The sequence below is a fragment of the Hyaena hyaena genome, unplaced genomic scaffold (assembly GCF_003009895.1).
Source record: "Hyaena hyaena isolate Hyena2069 unplaced genomic scaffold, ASM300989v1 scaffold_8, whole genome shotgun sequence".
In the NCBI taxonomy this organism is placed as follows: domain Eukaryota; kingdom Metazoa; phylum Chordata; class Mammalia; order Carnivora; family Hyaenidae; genus Hyaena; species Hyaena hyaena.
Genome location: NW_024080640.1, coordinates 4037044 through 4058554, shown reverse-complemented (window position 1 = coordinate 4058554; position 21511 = coordinate 4037044). Strand labels below are relative to the sequence as shown.

The following is a 21511-nucleotide window of genomic DNA, read 5'->3' as shown; positions in this document are numbered from 1 at the left end:
TATGTAACAGCAAAGGCTACACGCACGCACAGACGCCACAGCTCCCGGATGCTGTGGCTCCCGTATCTGGGCTTCTGCAGCGCCAGAAGCCCCTTCGGGATGCTGCGAGGGGCTCCCGGTGGGTGGTGGTAGCAACGCTGCGGCCGCGGCCACTCCAGCCGCTGCTGCTGTTGTTGCTGCTGCAGTCACGTGGGAGCCCCTTTAAGTTTCCATAGAGAGGCCTCTCCGGTGTCACATGATGGACATGATATAATGAAACAACATTGTGGAGAGGAAAGCATTAGGGGAGCCCACGGCTACGAAAACAAGTGAGTGAGAAGAGGTGGGAGGAAGAGAAACTACGCCACCTCCCCTGCAGCCGAGCCGCACGCAGCAGCCAGCGAGAAGTGGGCGACGCCGGGGGGGTGGGGTGGGGGGGCAGGGGGACGGGGTCCTCAGCCCCGGCCCGGGGGACCCCGCCGCCCACCGCGGAGAGAACAACTTTCAGCCGGCAGCCTCGGCCACCACCGCACCTGTCTCCGGAGCCTCCATCGCTCCTCGTGACGATCAAAGGGAAATTCTAGAAGAATATGCTCTACAAATATACATGCGCATCATTTTCCTCCTCGCGTCTGGCTCTGGAAGGGAGGAGAGAGAAAGGGATTCTAGCGGCAGCGTGCGTTGCGCCCCAAGGTAAGTTGTGGAGGGTGGGGAGAGCCGGGCCAGCGGGACTTTGGGGTGGGAATTTTGTTCCCCGTTTAGCCGTCTCGAGGTGAACAGGGCGGCCCCCTCGCTCCTGGCGAGGCGGACGGGTCGGATGGTCCAGCAGAAACATTTCCACTGTGGACTGTTATTTCCTCTCTCGCACGCCCGGCGGTCCCACCCTCGGACTCCCCGGGGCCCTTGGCCTCCCCCCGGAAGGGGCCGCGGGGTCACGGCCGGGATGTTCGGCCGCGGGGCGAGGGAAGGTAGGGGTTGTGGCGCTGGCCGGGAATACCGAGGCGATTTCGCCATGTTTGTGTTGCTAAGAGCACTTTTTTCCCCTTTGAGGTGGCTTGATGCCACATGGCTCCTCCGGAGCCGCTGCCGGGTTGAGAGAGAGAGAGAGAGAGTGTGTGTGTGTTTTCAATGTCCGCATTCCAGCTAATGTTGCGCAGATAAAATTCAAACTTGAGGTAAACAGAAGAGGAGGAGGAGGAGGAGGAGGAGGAGGGAGGGGAGGGAGGGGGAGACTGTTTCCATTTCGAGATCCCACCTCTTCGCTCCGCGGAGACCAACATCCCGAGTCTGGAGAGCACTCGCTGGTTTCTTCCACCTACCCCACCTTTGCTGTCAACTAGAAATCGGGCGGCGAGAGGGAGCGTACTTATGGAGGACGCGGCGTCTGGGTTCTGAAGGGGAAAAACCCCCCCCCCCCCCCCCCCCCGGCACTCAGGCCGGTGGCTACCTCCTTCTTTTCGCCCGGAGGGAAGGAGGCTGTCTTGCATCGTCCTGGGCCTGGGGGACCCGGGGCCGGCGCTCCTGGGCGGGGCGAGGGGGCGCTCGCCCCACTCCCGCCCTCGCACTTTAGGGGACCGGACGGTCTCGCTCCGACCCCACCCCAGGCGCGCAGGTTCCAGCGGGCGGGCCGGGCGGGTCTCCGGGTTTCCAGAGGGCTGGTGGCGTAGCAGGTGTGTGGTGGGCATTTCTGTTTTGTAAGTCTTACATTTGGTGGGACGACGTGGACGGACGGAGCTGCGTCTTAATTTTTTTTATTTTTATTTTTTTGCTAATTAGGGAGAAAATCAAGACGTTACACCCCGCCCCTCCTGTTTTAAATACTGATTCAGCCCGAAGCTAAGCTGAAGGGTGAGTGGGGATGTTTAAGGGTGAGGGTGAGCCTCGTCATGTGGAAAACTAGGCTTCTGACAGCTTGTGGCCACCCCCCCCCCCAGCCCGGTTGGAGCGTGGGCTGGGTGGTCTTGACAGGGGTGAAGTCCCACTGGGTGGGAGCAGGCGCAGGGTCCCGGAGGGCGCCAGGGTCCGCAGCCCCTGTCGCGGGGGGAGTGCCTGGCCGGGAGGCGGCGGCCACGTGAGGGGGTCTGCGGAAGCGCTGGAGCCGAGAGATGGGCGTGAAGTGCGTAGCACAGTCGTGCCGGGGGCGGACACGAGACCGCCGTGGGCGGTGGACCGCGGAAGAGCGGAGACTCGCGCCTGCCCGGCCCCAGAGTCGACGCGACGCGGCCGTTTTATTCCCAGCGGCGGCCGGAGCCGGGCGCCTTCCCCGCTGGGCCGGCGTCCCGGGCGCGGGTGGGCGCGCACTTCACGGCCCTCTCCCGGGAGACCGTTTCCGGGCGGGGTCCCCGGCCCCGAGCGAGGGCTGTAAACAGGGTGGCGCCCTCTGCCCTCCCGCCCCCGGCCTGCCGGGGCGCGCGGCCGGCGGCGCTCCGAGCGGCGGAGGCGCGGCCGCGGCGCTGGCCGGTGGCGGCGGGGGCGCGCCCGCTCCCCGCGGCCCCCGCGCGCCCCCGCCGCCCAGCCGGCCGGCCTCCTCTGTTTTTGTTTTGATGGAGCCCGCGTGCAGCTGGCGCGTGTCGAGTCACGTGCCAGGGGCGGGAGGGGGCTGGGGCGCGGGAGGCGAGGGCGCGGTGACGCACGCGTCCGGAGGGCCCGCGGCGGGGCGAGGGGGCGTGTGCCCCAGGCAGATCCCGGTGCTGCAGGGTGTCGAGGCTGCATCTGGTGGAGTTCGTGGGAGTTGATGCCCCGTGAGCCGTATTCGGACGTGGGTGTGAATCCCACCGCCCTTCGAGTTCGTCGTCACAGCGTCTAGGCGAGCCTCGTCCCCCCTGGCGGGCGGTGGTGGGGGGAGTGGGGGCCCGGCCTGCGCTGGTTCGGTCCGGGATGGAGCAGACCTTACTGGCGTGTGTATTTTCTACGGGCACATAGAGACCTGCATGTGGTTCTTAATCCTGGCTGCAAATTATAAACGGCTTGAGAAAAGAACTCGACGCTTGGCCCAATCACAGATTAATTGACCCCAAATCCAAATAGGGCCTGGACGGTGGAGTATTTAGGGGGAAAAAAAAAAAACCCTCTCTATTTTCGATGCACCGTGAGGGACGAAAACTTAGCAGAAGTCGCCGGCTTGATGACATAGATGTTTGTGAAACCATCCATCTTTAGGGAGGAAATAGTAAATATAGCTGAGGTAGTTAACACGTATTGATCTGTCACTGGATGGGTCACCGTCTGCATTGTGGCTACGCAGGTGTGGATACTTGGTAAAACATTGTCATCCCCATTGGGAAATTGAAATTCAGGAGGGGAGGTAAGAGTTGGTCAGAGATGATCCCTAATCAGTACCCGGGGAGGCTGACTCCAGACCTCCGGCTTTGGACCATTAATATGCTGCATCGGAAATAACGCTTTGACCTAAGGGCCGTGTATTTGTGTGAATAGGAATACTTAAGTGTTTGCCCATGACCCCGCGAGTTTACGTGCATCTGTTTCTGTATATATTTTTTCTCTGCAAAGTTTTACTGGGATTGTTGTGGGGGAGGGGAGAATCACTTGGTGAATTTGTTAAGGCCTGAAGGCTGCAAATATTTACATGAAGTTTATCGTGAAGAGATAGGGATCCTAGTAATAAAAAGAGAGCAGATTCTATGGAAGTTTTTCTGTTCTTGTTTTGAGGCTTGAGCATAGCGTTTCTAAAACGCTATGGAGAGTCTGGAATGGAAGGTGCAGATTCTTTCTAAGGATTTACATGAGCGGTCACAGAAGCCCCTTGCTTGGGTTCTTCCTAATGATCGCTCACTAGTATTGGTAGCTGTAAAGCAGGCATAGGCGTCTTATCAAGTTTTAGGGATTGGTTTTCACGTTGCTTGCAGTTTGGGTTAGGAAAGTTTGTAGATCCCGTGAGGCAAGTGGGACACAAACATGAGTGTCATGGGTCTGGCATGGAAATAATCTCTCTCCTTCTCCCATCATCCCCTTCCTTCTTAGCTACCAGGAGCACTTTGCTCCAGCAAAGTGGAGCAGTTGTGGCTCCTTTGCACAGCTCTGTATAGGTTGTTCCTCTGCTTCTTGAGTACCTAGTTCACGAAATTTCCCCAGGTTTCCACTCAGAAAACATTTAAAATAAATACCCTCCCTACCGCTTGCTGTGTATATACCTGTGTTGCTGAATTTATTACAGCATAGGGTATTTTTGTTTATGTGTTAGACACTGATTAAATCCAGCTTGTCAGGTGCTAACGATGATTCTTTATCCATGTATCACTGGGACACAGTAGGCACGTAAGTTTATTGTGTAGGTCTGAATTGAATTTGTGTTGCGTTATATGTGGTGTTTGCCTATGTCACCCGTCTTTATTCTTAACTGTCTTTGTTTCCTCTGCTCCTAGCTTATTAGGCTCCCAGCATACATCTTTTAACAATACGGAAGTATTGTGGACATGATCTTGTGAAAGGAACAAAACGAAGGAACAAAATGTAATCAATTTTCACTTGTTTCCGAATTTCATTCTCAATTGGCCAACTGGACAGCATGAATTTTCTTGCCTACTTCTGTACACTGGGACAGATGCTCAACATCCTCATTTTTCAGCCTGTTTAGGAAGGAAGAAAGGGCACTACATTACAGATGGACATATTTTATGTGCCATAACAGAGTATAGATGCTTAATCACGTTTCATTGCGCTGTGAGTTTTAGATTTAGTGTTACAAGGGTATTTATAGAGCAGCACTGTCTGGTCGAGCTTTCTGAGATGACAGAAATGATCTATGCCGGTATGATTATAATGACCTCAAGTAATAGCCACTGGCCAGCTGAAGAGTTTTAAGTGTGGCTGGTGTGACATAGGAACTGATTTTCTAGTTGATTTCAGTGTAAAAGCCACCACTAGCTAGTGGCAAAGATATTGGATAGCACAGCTATGAAGGATTTTTTATGGGTAAGGCTAGTACTTGACAGGTAAATGTTTAGGCTATGGTTACTCTGCCTTTAAAAGAAAAATCTTGATTCATACCCTAGGGCCTAACTGTGCTTCTTGTTAATAGATTATAAGGTGTTTACTAGGTGATATTTTTGACCTCTGTGAGGTCTTCATATTATAGAGCATTTGTCTTGTGTGTTCCCTGAACTTTTCTTGTAATTCATGTGATCTCCATTTTTTAGGAGCAGAGTGGAGCGATGGTGAATAATTATAATTATGAGTAGTTATAAGTCAAAGGGATTTGAGCCCTGGGCCTGTAAACTAGATGGAAGTCGCATAAGCTTAACCATGGCTTCTCTAAGATGTACTGTGAAGAGCAGGCGCTGTATTTGTCTTGCCGACCCTTGTATCCCCAGTGCCTCGTATAGTGTCTGACACGTACCGAGTGCTTATAATTATTTGTTGAATGAATGAATGTTCAAGTAAGTGAACCCCTCTAATTTGGCTTCGGAAGGTATATTTATAGAGCTGAACGGAGCCGAGTACCAGTAACTACACCAAGTTTATGGTTCTGCAAGGAATGCAGTCTTTCCAGGGGAATTGTTCGCTCAGTGGCTTTGAGTTCTTCCCTGTGAGCTATGTGGCAGGACTTGTTACCCTTTATTGCTAACAGAAAAATAAAGTCACGAGAAGATTTGGTCAGGTCATACAGAGAGATTTGGAAGTATAAGTAATATTGAAGTAGTTCTTTCTATTGCCTTGTGCACTTGTCCCTGATTCTTTTTTCAGAGAAATAAACTCATGGCACTGACTATGTTAGTTAGAAAATTTGGTTTGTAAAGTTGAAGGTAATTATGTATGTTAATAGAGTCTGAAAAGAGCTCTGAAAACACATCTCGTATGGCATGACATTGAGAAAAGAGCTTCAACGTGAGAAACAGGAATGGAAGCATTTATTTCTTAAATCTCTAAATCTCAGTCTGTGGTAATCCTAACACCCAAGTTATAAAGTTCTCAAAGGGGATATTTAAAAATGTGAGTAGAAACAGATGTTTAGTTGTGCAGATAACCACTACTAGACTTGGAAATATTTATATACTACATACATCAAACATCTGTTCTGAACGAGAGCCCCAAGGCCCACGATTGTAGATTTCATTTCATGTGGTGGGTGCTGTGTTGGTGAGTTGATGATAGGGCCCGATATGTGGTCTAGTGCTTGTAGAAGGTGCTGCACCGGCTGCTGTCACTGCTGTGCATCATACTTCCCTTCCTCGTGGTGTGAGGTGTGGCTGCATTACAGGCCTGTCCGCATGCCTAGGACGCAGGCTAGCTTCCTACCTTTCTGCCACTATGTGCTCCACAAATGAAAACTAATGTTATACTAGGCTAAGTAAGCTATATTTGAAAATGTAAATCTATTTATTTAGAAGAAATCATACGATACATTGCAAGATAAAACGTGAAGTGCTTTTTTGGGGGGGATGTTGGGAGGGGGAGGGAGACTTTCCCTTTTGCGATTTCTGGCCTCTTAATTGATTACTCTTTACACACTTTTGGTGTGAACCTTTTTGATATCAGTGGTGGTGGGAGGAAGCCCCAAAACTAATAACCAGGTATCTAATAAATTTTTGCTGTTGACTCTTCAAACCAAACCAAAGCACAACTATAACAAGACAGAACTAACCCTCTGCTATCAGCAACAAAAATTTACCCTAGCAACCAATTCAATATAAAGGACTGTGAGATTTGAGCTGTGCATAAGTCAGTAACACGAAGGTTTTTTTTTTTAAAGGTATTAAATGTAAATTATTCAAGACAAAAGAATTTATGTGTTTAGCCGTATAGCAATAATAAAAGAATTCATATTGCAATAGATATGAATGTATTAGGCAAGAAGATCCTATGGGACCACTTTGGATTCAGGTGTATAGTTGAAGAATCATTTTAGGTTTATGGAGAACTGTATTTAGTGGCGTTGGTTACTAACTTGGTATAATAATCGAGGGAAGTTACTGGTCTCGTTTCTCTCAGTGGAGTGGGTGGATCGGATCAGTGGTTCTCAGACTTGAGCGTGCCTTAGGCTCACCCAGTGCTTCTTAAACCCACATTGTTGGACCCCCACCCCAGAGTTTCTGACTCAGCAGGTCTAAGGTGGGCCTCACGATCTGCAGTTTGTGCGGGTTTCCAGGAGATACTGCCGCTGGTCAGAGGACTGCATTTTGAGAACCACTGGATCAGATTATCCTTGTTAAAGCTATATAATCTTGGGTCTGTTTCTTTCCTTTTCAAGGGGCAGACACCTGTCCTTTGAATTCTGCAACATCGTGTCCTTTAAAGATTGCTGGATGGCAGACTGAGTTGTAAAAGTTTAAAATGGATTAATTTAATTTTATGAGAATTCAGATATTTTGCAACACTTTTGGATCTGTTCAAACACAGATTGGGTATTCTTACCTGGTAGTCAGGGTCTCCAGTTAAATTATACTGAAATATTTCTGAGGTTATTAAAGGACAGAACTATCTTCTTTCTTAAATCTGAATGTTGTATCAAATCTAACCAGGTGCCTTTTAATGGTCAGCTCCAGGATATGATTTGTAGCACATTACGTACTTGGGAGCTCACTAAATGAAATGGTGTTTATGAGACAGAGCTCCTTTCCTAGTTACAGCTCTGTGCGTTTGGGTTCATGGTAGACGGATAGCATTAACCTGGACTTCCTCCCAAGTTAACTGCTTTTAGCGGAAGAGTCTCAGCTGCAGGAAGGGGTTGCCCGTTAGGGGATGAAGAGTAAGTTGTGACAGCATAGCCTTTCCCTGTCTTGCGGACTTGGAACAGCGGAGGCTCTGCGGTTTCTAAACGAGGAGCCTTTTGGGCTAGAAGCTGGTAGGACAGCTGTGAAGCCAGGAGATGTCTTAAAGTGGCCCTTGGGGGTCAAGTGCACTGTTCTTAACCAAAGTGTGTGTTTATTTTCATGGTGTGGGGTTCAGCAAGGGGGCAAGTAGTGAAGGGGCTTTGAGGAGGGGTTGGTACAGATCCTAAGGCATTCTAACAGGTGTTACTCTGGAAATATTCCATATTAAACTAAACTCCCAGATGCCTAGAGCCAGATGGATTCAAGGTTTGAGGTGAGTTGAAGTGAGGTTTGACAGTATGTTCTAATGTGAGTGAATTTATGAGAGAAGAACGAATAGCAGGAGTTTTTAAGGGGGAAAAATGTTATCTGAGAGCAAGGAGTAAAAAAGAAATGGGTGAGGAGTAGGGGGTGGCAGGGTAAAAATGAAAGGCCTTTAAGTTTACATGTTCTAAAACTGTATGTGTGTACGTCAAGTCTAGTTAATGGCACAGACTTCTTTGTTAGAAAATAAATTAACGAGTTTTCCTTTTCATTTCCAGTGAATGCTTCAAGATATCACCAGATGCTATTATTTGACTTCTGTCACATGCCTTTCCAGAGTTATGCCCAGGATCCATGCAGTGCTTACTTTTTTAGATTGCTTTATGATTGTTAACTTGTTTAAATCAAATTCCAGGAAGGCATACGCAGTGTTTGTTACTGGATGTGTTCTCTGGATTAGGAACCAAATCATTTGTGTAGCACAGGACACAAATCTGGGCCAAGGCCGTGAGATCTCACCGCTTTTCACGTTTGCCGGTTTTAATTGTATCTTGAAATTTTGTTTCCTAACTGCTTTTATAAAATGATTGAACCTTAAATCTTAAAGTGGAGTCAGCTTCCATATAATTGATTTTAGACTATGTTTCATGGAAAGGGCCTTAGATTTTGATTTACCATTTATTTCTTTGAAAAGGACTACATGTGATTTGCTACTTGTCATTTCTTGACTCCAATATCTGTGACAGACTCTTCGTAACTAAATCTGGGAAACTGGTTTGAATTATTTAGACTTGATAGTTTGAGGCTGGGGTTGGCAGTTCGTATGACAGGAGTGCTGGGGGTAGCCTGTGGGCCAGTTTTCACTGGCAGTGGGAGGCTGGATGTGCCGCGTTATCTCCCGCCTTACCCTTCCTCAGCATCTTTTAAAAGCCTCCTGTGCTTTAGGGAGTTAAGACACTTAGTATTTTTCTCGCATTTAATCACATTAGCACTGGGCAACATCTGTCTTTGCCCTTCCCACATCTCTTGAGTTTCCTTTCTTCCGACTTGCGTCAGTTCTGTTTCTCTCTCTGCTGGGCATGTAGCTTCTCAGGCTGACTTCTGGTTGGCCATAGCCCCCCACCTGTGGATTTCCTTCACGATCCTGCCTCCACATGCTTTCCTTCTTCCTTTTCCTGCCAGTTCTCTCTTGGGCTATGGCTGATTTTATTTAGCTTGGTGGAAAGGGTATTAAGGTAGAGTAGTGGTAATAACCATAAAGACAATTAGCGGGTATGTGCCTCTTTGGCTGCTCTGCCAAGTGCTTCCTGTTCTTCCCACTGGATTCTAGTTCCCAGTGGCTACAGAACCATGGGGGAGAATGTCCAGCCCTGTGGCAGAGACTGTCGTCTGGAAAATGAGGGCTTGCTGGGGTGAGGGGCTTCTGGCCCTAAAATGTTGTGATTGAGTTTATTCACACCCTTGCAGGAATATTTCAGCTTTTGGAAAGATACCTGTTAATCAAGACTGGGGTCTCAGCGTAGGGGCGTTGCTGCTCAGTCCCAGGATCAGGCGGTCCAGGACTCCTTATTTCAGACTGCCTGCAGTGTGGCTGGCTGCCCTTTTCCCGCAGAAGCTAGGGAGGAGCCTCAGGGCACCCTTCTCCATACTTGTGCTGTCTACATCAGAAGACCTGAACACTGAACCTGAACACTCCACTTTGGAAAGGTTGTTGACCCCGATTTGGAAGATTTTGCTGCCTCTCATCCCCACGGTGGAGACACTGGGCCTCTAAAGACCTCTTTTTCATTGATGGTTCACTAGGGGAGTTTCTGGGAACCTGCTTAATTCTTTTGTTAATTCTTGAACAGCTTCTTAAAAAATGCTACCTCAGATCTTTTTCCTTGCAAAATTATACATGGTCTGTGACCTTGAGTTCCTGTTTCCTATTTCTAGGGGAATTTTTGTTAGTACTGAATCTTTCGGTAATGTTCACAACTACGCCAAGCTACTTATCTGTTCATTGTCAAGGCCACTGACAATAGTTTTGCTTTCTGCTCTCATATTGATGTATCATGCATTCATTGCACATACTGTCCGTTTTCTAAACATCTAGATTATCTTTTTTGTTTCTTTATGTTTTCAGAGAGATTAATCATTGCCATGCTAGGAACACTTACTTAATCAGGTTTGTCTTTAGGGTTGTTGATATTCCTTCAGCTTTTCCCATTTTTTTAGTTTTTCAAAATTGTATAATACCTAATCCTTAGAGGCTCTATCCCAAAAGAATTTGTGAGGACTCTTAGAATCTTAGGGATTATTGCCTGAGAATGCAAGTATTTGATAGCAACAAGTGAAAAGTGTTTTTAAAGTGGCTTTATTATTTTTTTTAAGTTTATTTTTGAGAGAGAGCAAGTGAGCGCAAGAATGCGTGTGCACACACAGGGGAGGGGCACAGAGAGAGGGAACAAGAGAATCCCAAGCAGGCTTCCCATGTCAACAGAGAGCCCCATGCGAGCGCGGGCCTCAGTCTCCCGGCCCTGAGATCAGACCTGAGCTGAAATCAAGATTCGGATGCTCAAGCTGCTGAGCCAGCCAGGCACCCCAAGTGAAAAGTATTTTTAAATAGAACGCCATTCATAGCCTTTCTTTGGATTTTATCTTTGAAATCTGTGGTCTCGTTGATTATGCCTTTTAGTTACTTTGTGAACAGTTACTGTGGTTGCTGTGTTTAAAAAGCTTCTCCTATTTTCATGACAAAAGGTACAAGAATTCTGTTTTTCTCCCACTCTTAAAGGGTTCAAAATTAAAATTCTTTCTGCTACTAATTTAATTCTTCTGAAAGGGAACATAGGAGTTTGCTCTTTGCCATCTATATTTGTTACTACCTAACTTGCAGTTTGAACAAAGACTTTGTAGGCTTAATGAATCCATATGCTCACTGTTGAGTCAGTTCGTATCGCCTTCAGAATAGTTTTCAATAATAGCAGATCATTTGCGATTGTAAACAACAGAAATATCCCAACACCAGATTTGCTTTAAAAAGATTTTTAGAATGTTCATCTGTATAAGAAATTTCTCACCATAGCTGAAGAACATTTGCTCCCATGTGTGGGGGTGGGGATGGTATCCTATCTTATCCTGGGCTCGTTCTGTGTCTCATGCTCCTAGCCCCTTACCCCCAGGAAGGGCCTGGCATTTTTAGAGGACATTGGCAGTGGGACCCTGAGAGTGACTGGAAACGCCCTCCTTCTTACTGTGTTTCATTCTTGGTTTTGCAGGGTACTCCGTGTTTGAAAGCACTGAAGTGGAATTGTATAAATGTACGTTACTTGCTAAAAGATTTTTTTGGATCATTGTGCTCTCAGAGTTAAGGGATCTAGACTCTGGAAAGATTACTAATTACGAACAGGTCAGGTCCTGGGTATTACTAATGAAATCCAGTGTATTTGGGATTGCAGCACTTTCTGTGTTACTTTTCATGCTTTGGAATCTTTCTAATCCTGGACCTAGAGTCTCGGAGCAGCCCCTAGTAAGTATGTCCTTTCTGGGCAAACTTTGTGTCCAAAACCAAACCAAAGAAAACAAACAAACAAACAACGCTTAAAGATGTGTGGGATCCATCTGGAAGTGCTGTGTGATGCCGGCACACCATGGCCTTGGGATACTGACAAGCCATTTTTGGCCATTATTCTCTTCCTTGTTTGTTCTTTCTTCTTTCTGTGTTCTTTACTCTCTCTGCTTCATCCCGCATTTTTTTTTTTCTTTTTTCCTATTTTGGTTCTTTTCTGTTTCTTCATTTCTTCCTTTCTCCTCTCCCAATGGCTGCCCAGAGCTAAATACAAGTTTTCCTTTGATAAGATTCTCTGCTGATGCAAAAGATCTCCAAAGAGTTTCATATGTTTATATAGCATATTCTGTGTTGAATGGAAAATATTATGTGAGATATATTTCATGTGAATATTCAGATTTTGTGCTAAAGGACATTCTGCCAAAATTTAACTGATAGTAATCCTATAGATAATGAACTTCAGGATTCTTTCTGGTTATGAAATTGTTGGTAAATAGGGATGTTGTCTGAGTTAACATAATGATTTTACATTGCTTGAGCTTGGGGTAGCTGGGTGGCTCAGTCAGTTAAGTGTCCAACTTCACCTCAGGTCATGATCCTGCAGTTCATTAGTTCGAGCCCCCGTATCAGGCTTTGTGCTGACAGCTCAGAGCCTGGAGCCTGTTTCAGATTCTGTGTCTCCCTCTCTCTCTGCTCCTCTCCCACTCGTGCTCTGTCTCTCAGTCTCTCAAAAAATAAATAAATGTTCAAGGTTTTTTTTTAAATTGCTTAAGCTGTAACAAAGTTGGGTGAAAGAATGTGACAGTCAAATGGGTTGTAAATATGCAACGACTACTTACGCCATTCTCAAGGGATCAGAGCATTTTCTAGTTCCAGGGGCTTCACAGCTGATTGAATGCCTCTTCTTATTTTATAAATAAGGCAGCTGACTTCATTTTACACGGCTGGTTAGTGTCATAGACGACCACAATTAGGTTTTCCATTCCACTATCCACTCTGCTTTTTTGGACAAAAGATTTAATTTATGAAATTTCGAGGTAAAATGGGCAGAGAAGCCTGAGAAGAATTTATTAGTTATGAGGTGCTTAATTTCTCTGGATCCCAGTTTTTGGATGGTTGTACCTAAATGTCCCTTCCAGAACCATGACTTGTACTCAGGTGAGAAAAATGAAAGAGACACAAGTTTTTCTTGTACATTTCCACAATTTCAATGTGTCTCTTATTTCAAGTAGATATTGTTCCTTTTTGTTTTTTGTAGGTATCATTCATTTATTTTCTTGCTGTGAATCAACTTTTCTAAAGGATATCGTGGTTGCCACTATAGTCAGGTGTCTCCAGCTTGATCTTGGTTAACTGAAGTCAACACATTTAGAGTAGGTCTCTTCTAGTTTCAAACTGGTGGAAGGGTACCATATGGGATATTCCATAGGCGGATAACTGATAGGTGCGCTAATCAAATCGTTTATAGTTTATTGCAGTGTCCGAGAGTAATGTCATGTAAGTAAGATTTAAGAGAATTCAGCTCTTCTAATTTGTAGAGTTGCTGTAGTTGGGATTGTGGAACAGGTTTTTCCATTCTTAGTAGGATAACCTGTCATTGTTTGTGTCAGAGAGAAGACAGCTGTGACAGTCGGGAAGGAGAGGAAAGCTGAGAGGAGTTGAAAGCCTTGGAGAGAAAGATGAGGAGGCTTGGGTGTGACAGTGAGCTCTGAGCCCTTTCCCTCATTGCTTAGTAGTTAACCGTGCTCTGCTTTGCCTAAAGAAACCCCTTTCAATTAAACGCATGCTTTGGACCACCTCTCCTGTGCATCACATTAGCTGGGTGATGGGGGAAATTACAAAAGAACTGTCCAAGATGGCTTCTTCCTCTAGGTGTTACCCTCCAGCTGGGTCTCTGACGCACAGGCCATGAAAGGAGTGGGTGAACGTCTGAGCACCCCGAGGAGTGGGGGAGGCAGGAGAGAGAGAGGAGGTGGAGGGCAGCGGTAGGGAAGGACCTGGCGAGCCCCACAGCTGCAGCAGCCAGACGCCCTGGTAGTTAAGGACAGCTAGAGAACTGATGCTCTCCTGCGAGAGAGTGCGGGGATGCTGTCGGACTAGGTAAGGACACAGGCTTGGCAGTTGGGACATCACCCTTGCGTGTTTTAAAGTGGCAAATGAGAGGACTCTGTGAAGGTACCAGAGCCCTTTTACCCCAAATTTTTATTTTGAAAGCTTGAAACCTTTAGAAAAACAGTGCCATAAATATGCATATATCCTTGTAGGTGAAACAGTTGTTAACATTTTGCTGTGCTGTCCTTCATGCTCACTGTATGTGTGTGTTTTGAATCAAATGTGGTAAGTATATTTATAATATTCTGCTTCACCACTTGAATATAAGTTTCAGATACCATGACATTTCACCTCTAAATACCTGCTAAAGGGGACTTTCTTCTAATAATAACAACTAATAACCACACTACAATGATCACACCTAAGAAGTTTAGCATTGATGTAATAACATGGTCAAATGTATAGAAAATACTTAAATATGGGAGTGGAATGTGTATTTATTATTGTTTATAAAATCAGGAAGACTTGTCTGGTATAGTGTGTGTTGAATGAATTGGTGGGACAAGAGACTAGATCCGCATAAACTGGTTTGTACGTATTTAAAAAGTCATGTAGTCGTAAAAACAGAAAGAGGAGGCTCATTATATTCTGATATATTATATTCTTGAATATTTTCATGATACAACCTTAAGGAAGAATAAGGCATGGGAGAGTGTAAAAAGGAGAATTTATAGGGGCCTCTGTCAGTTAAGTGTCTGGCTCTTGATTTCTGCTCAGGTCATGATCCTAGGGTTGTGGGATCGAGCCCCGCATTGGACTCTGTGCTAAGTGTGGAGCCTGCTTGGGATTTTCTCTCTCATGAATGTGCATGTGTGCGCGCGCGCTCTCTCTTTCTGTGTGTGTGTAAAATAAAAAAATGAGAAATAAAAAACAAAAAGAATTTATAAATAGTTGCACACACACATAGACATACAATATCTCTGGAACAATAGGAATGGACCACAACATCCATGCCTTGAAGAGGAGGGGGACAGGGAAATGTTTCCCTCAATATCCGTTTTTTACTTTTGAAGTTTGAATTGTTTGGAATACAAAAGTAAGTAGTAAATAGGCAAGCTAGACTTACATGTCGATAATACTATTAGCTTGGTAGTGTATTGGATAATACTTCTCTTTATGTCCAGGAGAAATTTGGAGAATGAGACTTGAAGCAAAGAAGGTGGAGGAAAATTTTTATCTTTTCAATTTTGAAGGGAAATTTGCTATTTGTGCCATTTAATGGAAGACCGTGTTTCATGATGCAAGAAGGTATTTTTCAGGAGCTGCTGGTGTAGAGAAGAGGAACTTGGGTAGGTCAGTCTTGATATCCAGGAAGTCTGGGAATTTCACAGAGGAGAGCATGAAGGAAGAGGTGATACTTTCCTCCTCCAAGAATAAAGAACAGGAAGTAGTTTACTTCAGTAGAAGAGCACAGAAGGTGACATAATGGGACTCAGAATTTACGTTGCATATATATGTGCTATCTTCGATGATCAAAGAGAAGTGTGTTTAAAAAGGCACTAAGGGAAGATGAGTGTTTAGGAATAACGTCTTTTTTCTTTAAAGACAGATTCTTGGGTTTTACTGCAGATTGTATGAAGGTTAACAACCTTTTTGAGTAAATTTCAGAAATCTATTTTATTAGTAAATTATTTCCATTTGATAGCAATTTGATTATTTCATGTGATGACGATTTTTATATAATTGTATAGTCAATTTGTGTGATATTTATCTTTAAAAAATAACTTCTTTCACGGTGTTTTGAAATACGTTGCATGAAAGGTTAAAATTAATTTTGGAGTTAACTCAGCCACAGTTTATTTTCTGTTGTATGATTAACACGAAGTTATTGATTGGTACTTAGTGCCTTTTTCTTTTGAAGGCCAGTGTTTATTAATCAGTGAGTGTTGAATTGCTCCCAGTGTCCATTAGGCATCCTGTGGTTAATAGAGACAGATAGCCTGCTCTTGATAGATGCTTCTGGAAAGTTAACTTGTCAACAGTGGTAGGTGAGTTCTTGTCAGGGAGCGAAGCTGCCGATTGCTGGGACAAGCCTTTAAGAGGAAAGGAACTCCAGGCTGTTGAATCAGGCACCTAGGGCATGACTTTGCAGATGAAAAAATCTGATTTTCCCCGGTAGAGTTGATGGGGATTGTGAGATAGAATGAAGCCTGCGAAGCAAGCTTATAGGAGACTGAATTTCCCTGTGTTAATTTGCAGTAGGAGATGCCAGCTGTAAACCTGTTGAAAGGATAACATTTGGATCATAACTTTACTTGGTGAACATAGAAAGAAGATGGGGGCAAATTGGATATTTTCAATTGATATTTCATCAAGTCATGAGAATTTGATAGAGGACTTTTCATTTATTTTTTACCCCAGGGGCTATTCTGCTTAGAAACTGGTGCCTGAGGTCCCTGGGTGGCTCAGTTGGTTGAGTGTCTGGCTCTGGATTTTGGCTTAGGTTATGACTCCAGGGTTGTGGGATCCAGTCCTGCTTTGGACCCTATGCTCGCTTAAGATAACTCCTCCCCCACTTCAGCACCTGGGTGGCTCAGATTCTAGATACCAGGTTGTGATCTCTCAGTTCTGGGTTGGAGCCATGTGTCACCTGGGGTTCTCTCTCCCTCTCTTTCTCCCTCCCCTGGCTTAGGTGTGCATGTGTGTGCACCCTCGCGCATGCGCTCTCTCTCAAAAATAAATAAACTTAAAAAAAAAAAAAAAGATTCTCTGTCTCCCTCTGCCCCTAGCACATGTGCACGTGCTTGCTTGTGCTGTCTCTCTCTTCACAAATAAACAACAACAACAAACCCAAAACAAAACTGGAGCCTAAAATTAGTTTCTTGGGGCACCTGGGTGGCTCATTCGGTTGCGCGTCAGACTTCGGCTCAGGGTCATGATCTCACAGCTTGTGGGTTCGAGCCCCGCGTTGGGCTCTGTGCTGACAGCCAGCTCAGAGCCTGGAGCTTGTTTCAGATTCTCAGTCTCCCTCTCTCTCTGACCCTCCCCTGCTCACGCTGTCTCTCCCTCAGAAATAAATAAAACATAAAACAAAATTTAAAATTAGAGTTTCTTTACTATAGTGTGGTGGTGGATAAACAGGATGAATTCTTCTCTGGTTCCCTTTGTAATCAGATACCAGAGGCCCTGTAGACTTATGCTAGGTACATTACAATACAGTGGGGACCTGATAATAATAATAATACTAGTGCTTAGCATGTGTTGGGCATTTTGCTAAAGTATTTTTCTTCTACTCCATTAATCCCATAATAGTCGTAGGAAATAGGTACTATTATTATTCCCACTTTATAGAAGAGAAAATCAAAGTTTAGTAAAGCTTAGGGGTTAGAGCCCAAGTTCCCAGCCAGGTGGCCTGAGTCTAGAGAAGCTTATGATCTTAGCCACATGTGGTAGAATTTCTTTTGCACATTTCAGCTTCTTTCTAGTTGTGTTTTCCTTAGGATATAGCGTGGTGATTTTGAGACCCCTTGTCTCTCAAATGAACACGTAGGAAATGTAGTTAGTGTTAAAATATTTAAGCACTAAACTCTTAGGGTAGTTTTTTTTTTTTTTTTTAAGATTGCTGATCTTAATCTATGAAAATTCTTTAAAAACATTTTTTTTAATGTTTTATTTATTTCTGAGGGAGAGACAGACAGCGTGAGCAGGGGAGGGTCAGAGAGAGAGAGGGAGATACAGAATCTGAAACAGGCTCTAGGCTCTGAGCTAGCTGTCAGCACAGAGCCCAACACAGGGCTCGAACCCACTAACCAAGAGATCATATCCTGAGCCGAAGTCTCAGCTTAACTGACTGAGCCACCCAGGCACCCCTATGATAATTCTGAGTAGTTTCATTTGGAGGATGGACCATTAGAAATTTTAAAGGTTTCAAAACCCCCCCACAGATAATGCAAAGATCAGTTATTTTTAGTTCACCTGGTAACATTTGGTGCATATTTTCTTGTTCTATATATTTATGTATGTATATGTATGTTACATATATATTTTTTGAGTCATTTGGGATGTTGCATATTGCATGGCCCTTTATCTCTAAATATTTCAGTGGGCATTTCCTAAGAATAGAGATTTTTGGTTATATACAGTTAGCTTATAAATTTATATCATTAAAATGGTTTCATCTAATCTGCTATAAATATTGTGATTTTATCAGTTGTCCTAATAAGGTCCTTTTTAAAATATATTTTCCTAAATGTTATTTATTTTGAGAGAGAAAATGGAGGAGGGTCAGAGAGAGAGAAAGAGAGAGATAATCTCAAACAGGCTTCATGCTGACAGGGCCGGTGTAAACTCATGAATTATGAGATCATTACTTCAGCCCAAATCAGATGTGAAACTGACTGAGCCACCCAGGCACCTCCTAATAAGGTCCTTTATAACATTTTCCCCCCTGTGGTAGGAGATCCTGTCAAGGGTTAGATAGCATATTTAGTGGTCATATCTGTATCCTTTAATCTGGAATATTTCTACAGTTTTTCTGTCTTTTATCAGATTGACATTTTTGAAGAATATAATCATGCCTGTCCTTTTTTTTTTTTTTTTTAATGTTTTATTTATTTCTAGGAGAGAGAGAGAGACAGTGTGAGCAGGGGAGGGTCAGAGAGAGAGGGAGTCACAGACTGAAACAGGCTCCAGGCTCTGAGCTGGCAGTCAGCACAGAGCCCGACGCGGGGCTCGAACCCACGAACCGCGAGATCATGACCCAAGCGAAAGTCGGACGCTTAACCGACTCAGCCACCCAGGCGCCCCTGTCCTTTTTTTTAATAATAGAAAATTTTCATTTTGTGTTTGTCTGATATTTCCTCATCTTTAGAATCAAGTTATACATCGTGGGCCAGAACTTACCTTTCCTCCTCCTTAAAAACTTTATTCTTTTTAAAAATCAAGAAATTAATACTCATATGATAATAATATCTAAGTACAGACCTTAGTCAGATTATATCAGTTATTCCCAAAATGTCTTTATGGTAAGAAAATACCAGATCATATGTTACATCTAGACTTATTTTATCTGGAACAGTTTCTCTGACTTTCATGGCATTGACATTTTTGAAGAGTATTAACCAATTATTTCTAGAGTGTTCTTCAATTTTGGTTTGTTTGAAACTTCCTCTTGGTTACAGTCGGATTTTGCACTTGGCAGAAATGCTGCACAAGGGAGATTGTGTTTTTCTCAGTGCGTCATATTTGGAGTCACACGATGTCTGTCTGTCCCACTGCTAGTGATACTAATTTTGATGATTTGATTAAAGTTTGGTCTGCCAGGTTTGCCCAGTGTAAAGCTACTCTTTCCCTCTTTACAGACAATAACTATCTTGTGGAATGATGTTTTTAGTTAACGTCCTAATTTCTCCTCAAACTTTGACTCATAGGCTTTAGAATCCTTGGGTGATTCTTGCCTCAATTGGTTATTCTTATAATGCCCAATAGTGATTTGAAATGCCATCATTCCCTCTTCATTTATTTATTGGTTTTCTTCCACATAGAAGAGTGTTCCCCTAACTCTTATATGTTTACTTATATTGGTGTTGACTCAGGGATTTTTACTGTATTCTAACTTTATTTTCCTTACTTTATTTTGATGCTCAAATTGTTCTGGATTTGGCCAGTGGGAGCCCCTCCAAGCTGACTCCTATGTCCTTTTGACACATCCTTGTCATATTTGGGCACATCCTTACTTTCTGGCACAGGATAGTCCTATGTACTTTCTCCATGTCAGCCCTGGAAGTCACCATTTCTCCATTCTTCTGTATGAGAAGGCCTATTTCTCCAAAGCAGAAGTGTTTCATTTTTGCCAATATGATGGGTGAAAAATAGCAACTCAGTGTAGTTTTAACTTCTGTTTCTTTTATGAATGAAATTGGACGTCTTTTCCTGTATATGTATGTGGGTAAGCATGTTTTTTGCCCATTTTTTTTGCCAAATTACTACTATTTAGTTCTTCGATTTCAGGAGTTCTTTATAAATTATGAATATTAGCTCTTTATCTGTGATGTGTTGCAAATCTTTTCTCTCCTTTTTATTTATTGTCTTTGGTTAATGATGTTTTTTCTTGTCATGCAGATTTTATTAAACATTTTTGTGTAATCACATTATCAGTCTTTTCTTGTACTCTTCCTGATTTTGAGTCATAGTTAACAAGCTTTTCCTTCTATCAGCGTTAGAGAAGATTCACCATTTTTTTCCCCTCTGGTACTTGGATAGCTTTATTGTTTTACATTTAGATCCCTGATTCATTTGGAGTCTATTCTTGTGCGTGGTATGAAGTATGGATCTAATTTTATCTTTTTCCAGATGGCTAACCAATTGTTTTAACCATTTATTAAAAAGTTTGTTTTTGCCCTAGTGATTTTTAGATGCTCCCTTTATCATACACAATACTAAAGTACCATCTGAACTTGGGTCTGTTTTTGACTTTCTGTTTTAACCACACTGGTGTCCGTCTACTCATGGGTCAGCAGCACACTTTTAATTATAGAGTCTTCAGAGTATAATTTAATGTCTGTAAGGACTAGTCCTCTCCTCCAGCATTTTAGTGTTTTCCTGACTGTTCTTGAATGTGTATTTTTAATACGAGGTTCAATATCAATCGTTAGCTTCGTTTAAAAGAATTATTGGTATATTTGTTGCATTAAATTTATAAGTTTATAGCAACTTGACATTTTTGATACTTGCGCTCCATGCCAAAATAAGAAATGTCTTCCTGTGTGCGAGAATTCATTTGTGCCCTTTTAGAAATGTTTTAAAGTTTTTCCTCAGGTGGGTTTTACACTTTTGTTGTTAAATTTATTCTTAAATATTTTATTTCTCTGTGAAACTTGGTTTTTTTCACTTAGTATATCATGCAGATCTGAACAGTCATGTGAGTACATGTAGACTTACCTTGTTTTTTAAAAATGAATCCATGGTAGTGTACTGTACCCTAATTTCATTTAATTGTTTTCTCTGTTGATGTATTTTATGTTGCCTCTGATTTTTTCCTACTATAAACAATGTTGTGAAGAATATCTTTCTATGTATGTTTTTGCTCACTTGTGTTACTATGTCTGTAAAATAGATTCCTAGAAATGGAATTGTTCATTCTTTGGCCACATAGAATTTTTTTTGTAATATATTCTACCAAATTATCCTCTCAAATTATTTGACTTAAAAAAAAATCTTATTTTTGAGAGAGAGAGTACGCAAGCAGAGGAGAGGAAAGGAGGCAAAGTGGACAGAGGATCTGAAAAGGCTTCACACACTGACCGAGGTTAGCCCGATGTGGGGCTAGAACTTATGAACCATGAGATCATGACCTGAGCTTAAGTCAGACACTCAATTGTCTGAGCCACCCAGGTGCCCCTATTTGACATTTCTAAGTCAAGTAAACTTTTATTGTATATGTCAGTTGTTAAAGGACATTCAGAACTTTTTTTTAAAGAAGCCCCATAAAGGTTAATTCTAAACAAAAAGTTCTATTCTATGTATGTATTAATGTGGGGAATATAAAGATAGCAAAGCTATGATTTCTACCTTAAATAACTCAGAGTTTTGGAAATCAGATGTATGTTTATTTGTACACATTAAAAATAGAAACATACCTTTGGTAGGTGGACTTTTAGTTAAGCCTAAAATGAAGTGTTGAATTGAGTTTAGTAGAGAGAATCAGGGACATTTCATGTGGGCTTAGCTCAGGCTAAGGTAGAAGCAAGATCTTTCCATGTCCTGTGAGGTTAGTGAAATCCCTGGTGTCAGACTGAAGCAGTACTCAGTAGGGGTGGTCTGTGGAAGGCCTTGAGTGACCAGGGTTTAGATTTGATCCACTCAGCAGTAGAGGCCTCCTGAATTAGTAATCTATTGC

General features: G+C 43.4%; 1 long non-coding RNA gene across 1 annotated transcript in view; it reads left to right on the top strand.

The window, feature by feature from the left end:
* The first annotated feature begins 247 nt into the window (after positions 1-247).
* The window catches only part of LOC120239563, a 48353-nt gene continuing 27089 nt past the window's right edge, over positions 248-21511 (top strand). The window contains exons 1-2 of the long non-coding RNA XR_005530462.1: positions 248-672; positions 1756-1827. This is a non-coding gene — a long non-coding RNA (uncharacterized LOC120239563). The remainder of the gene's footprint in view (positions 673-1755; positions 1828-21511) is intronic.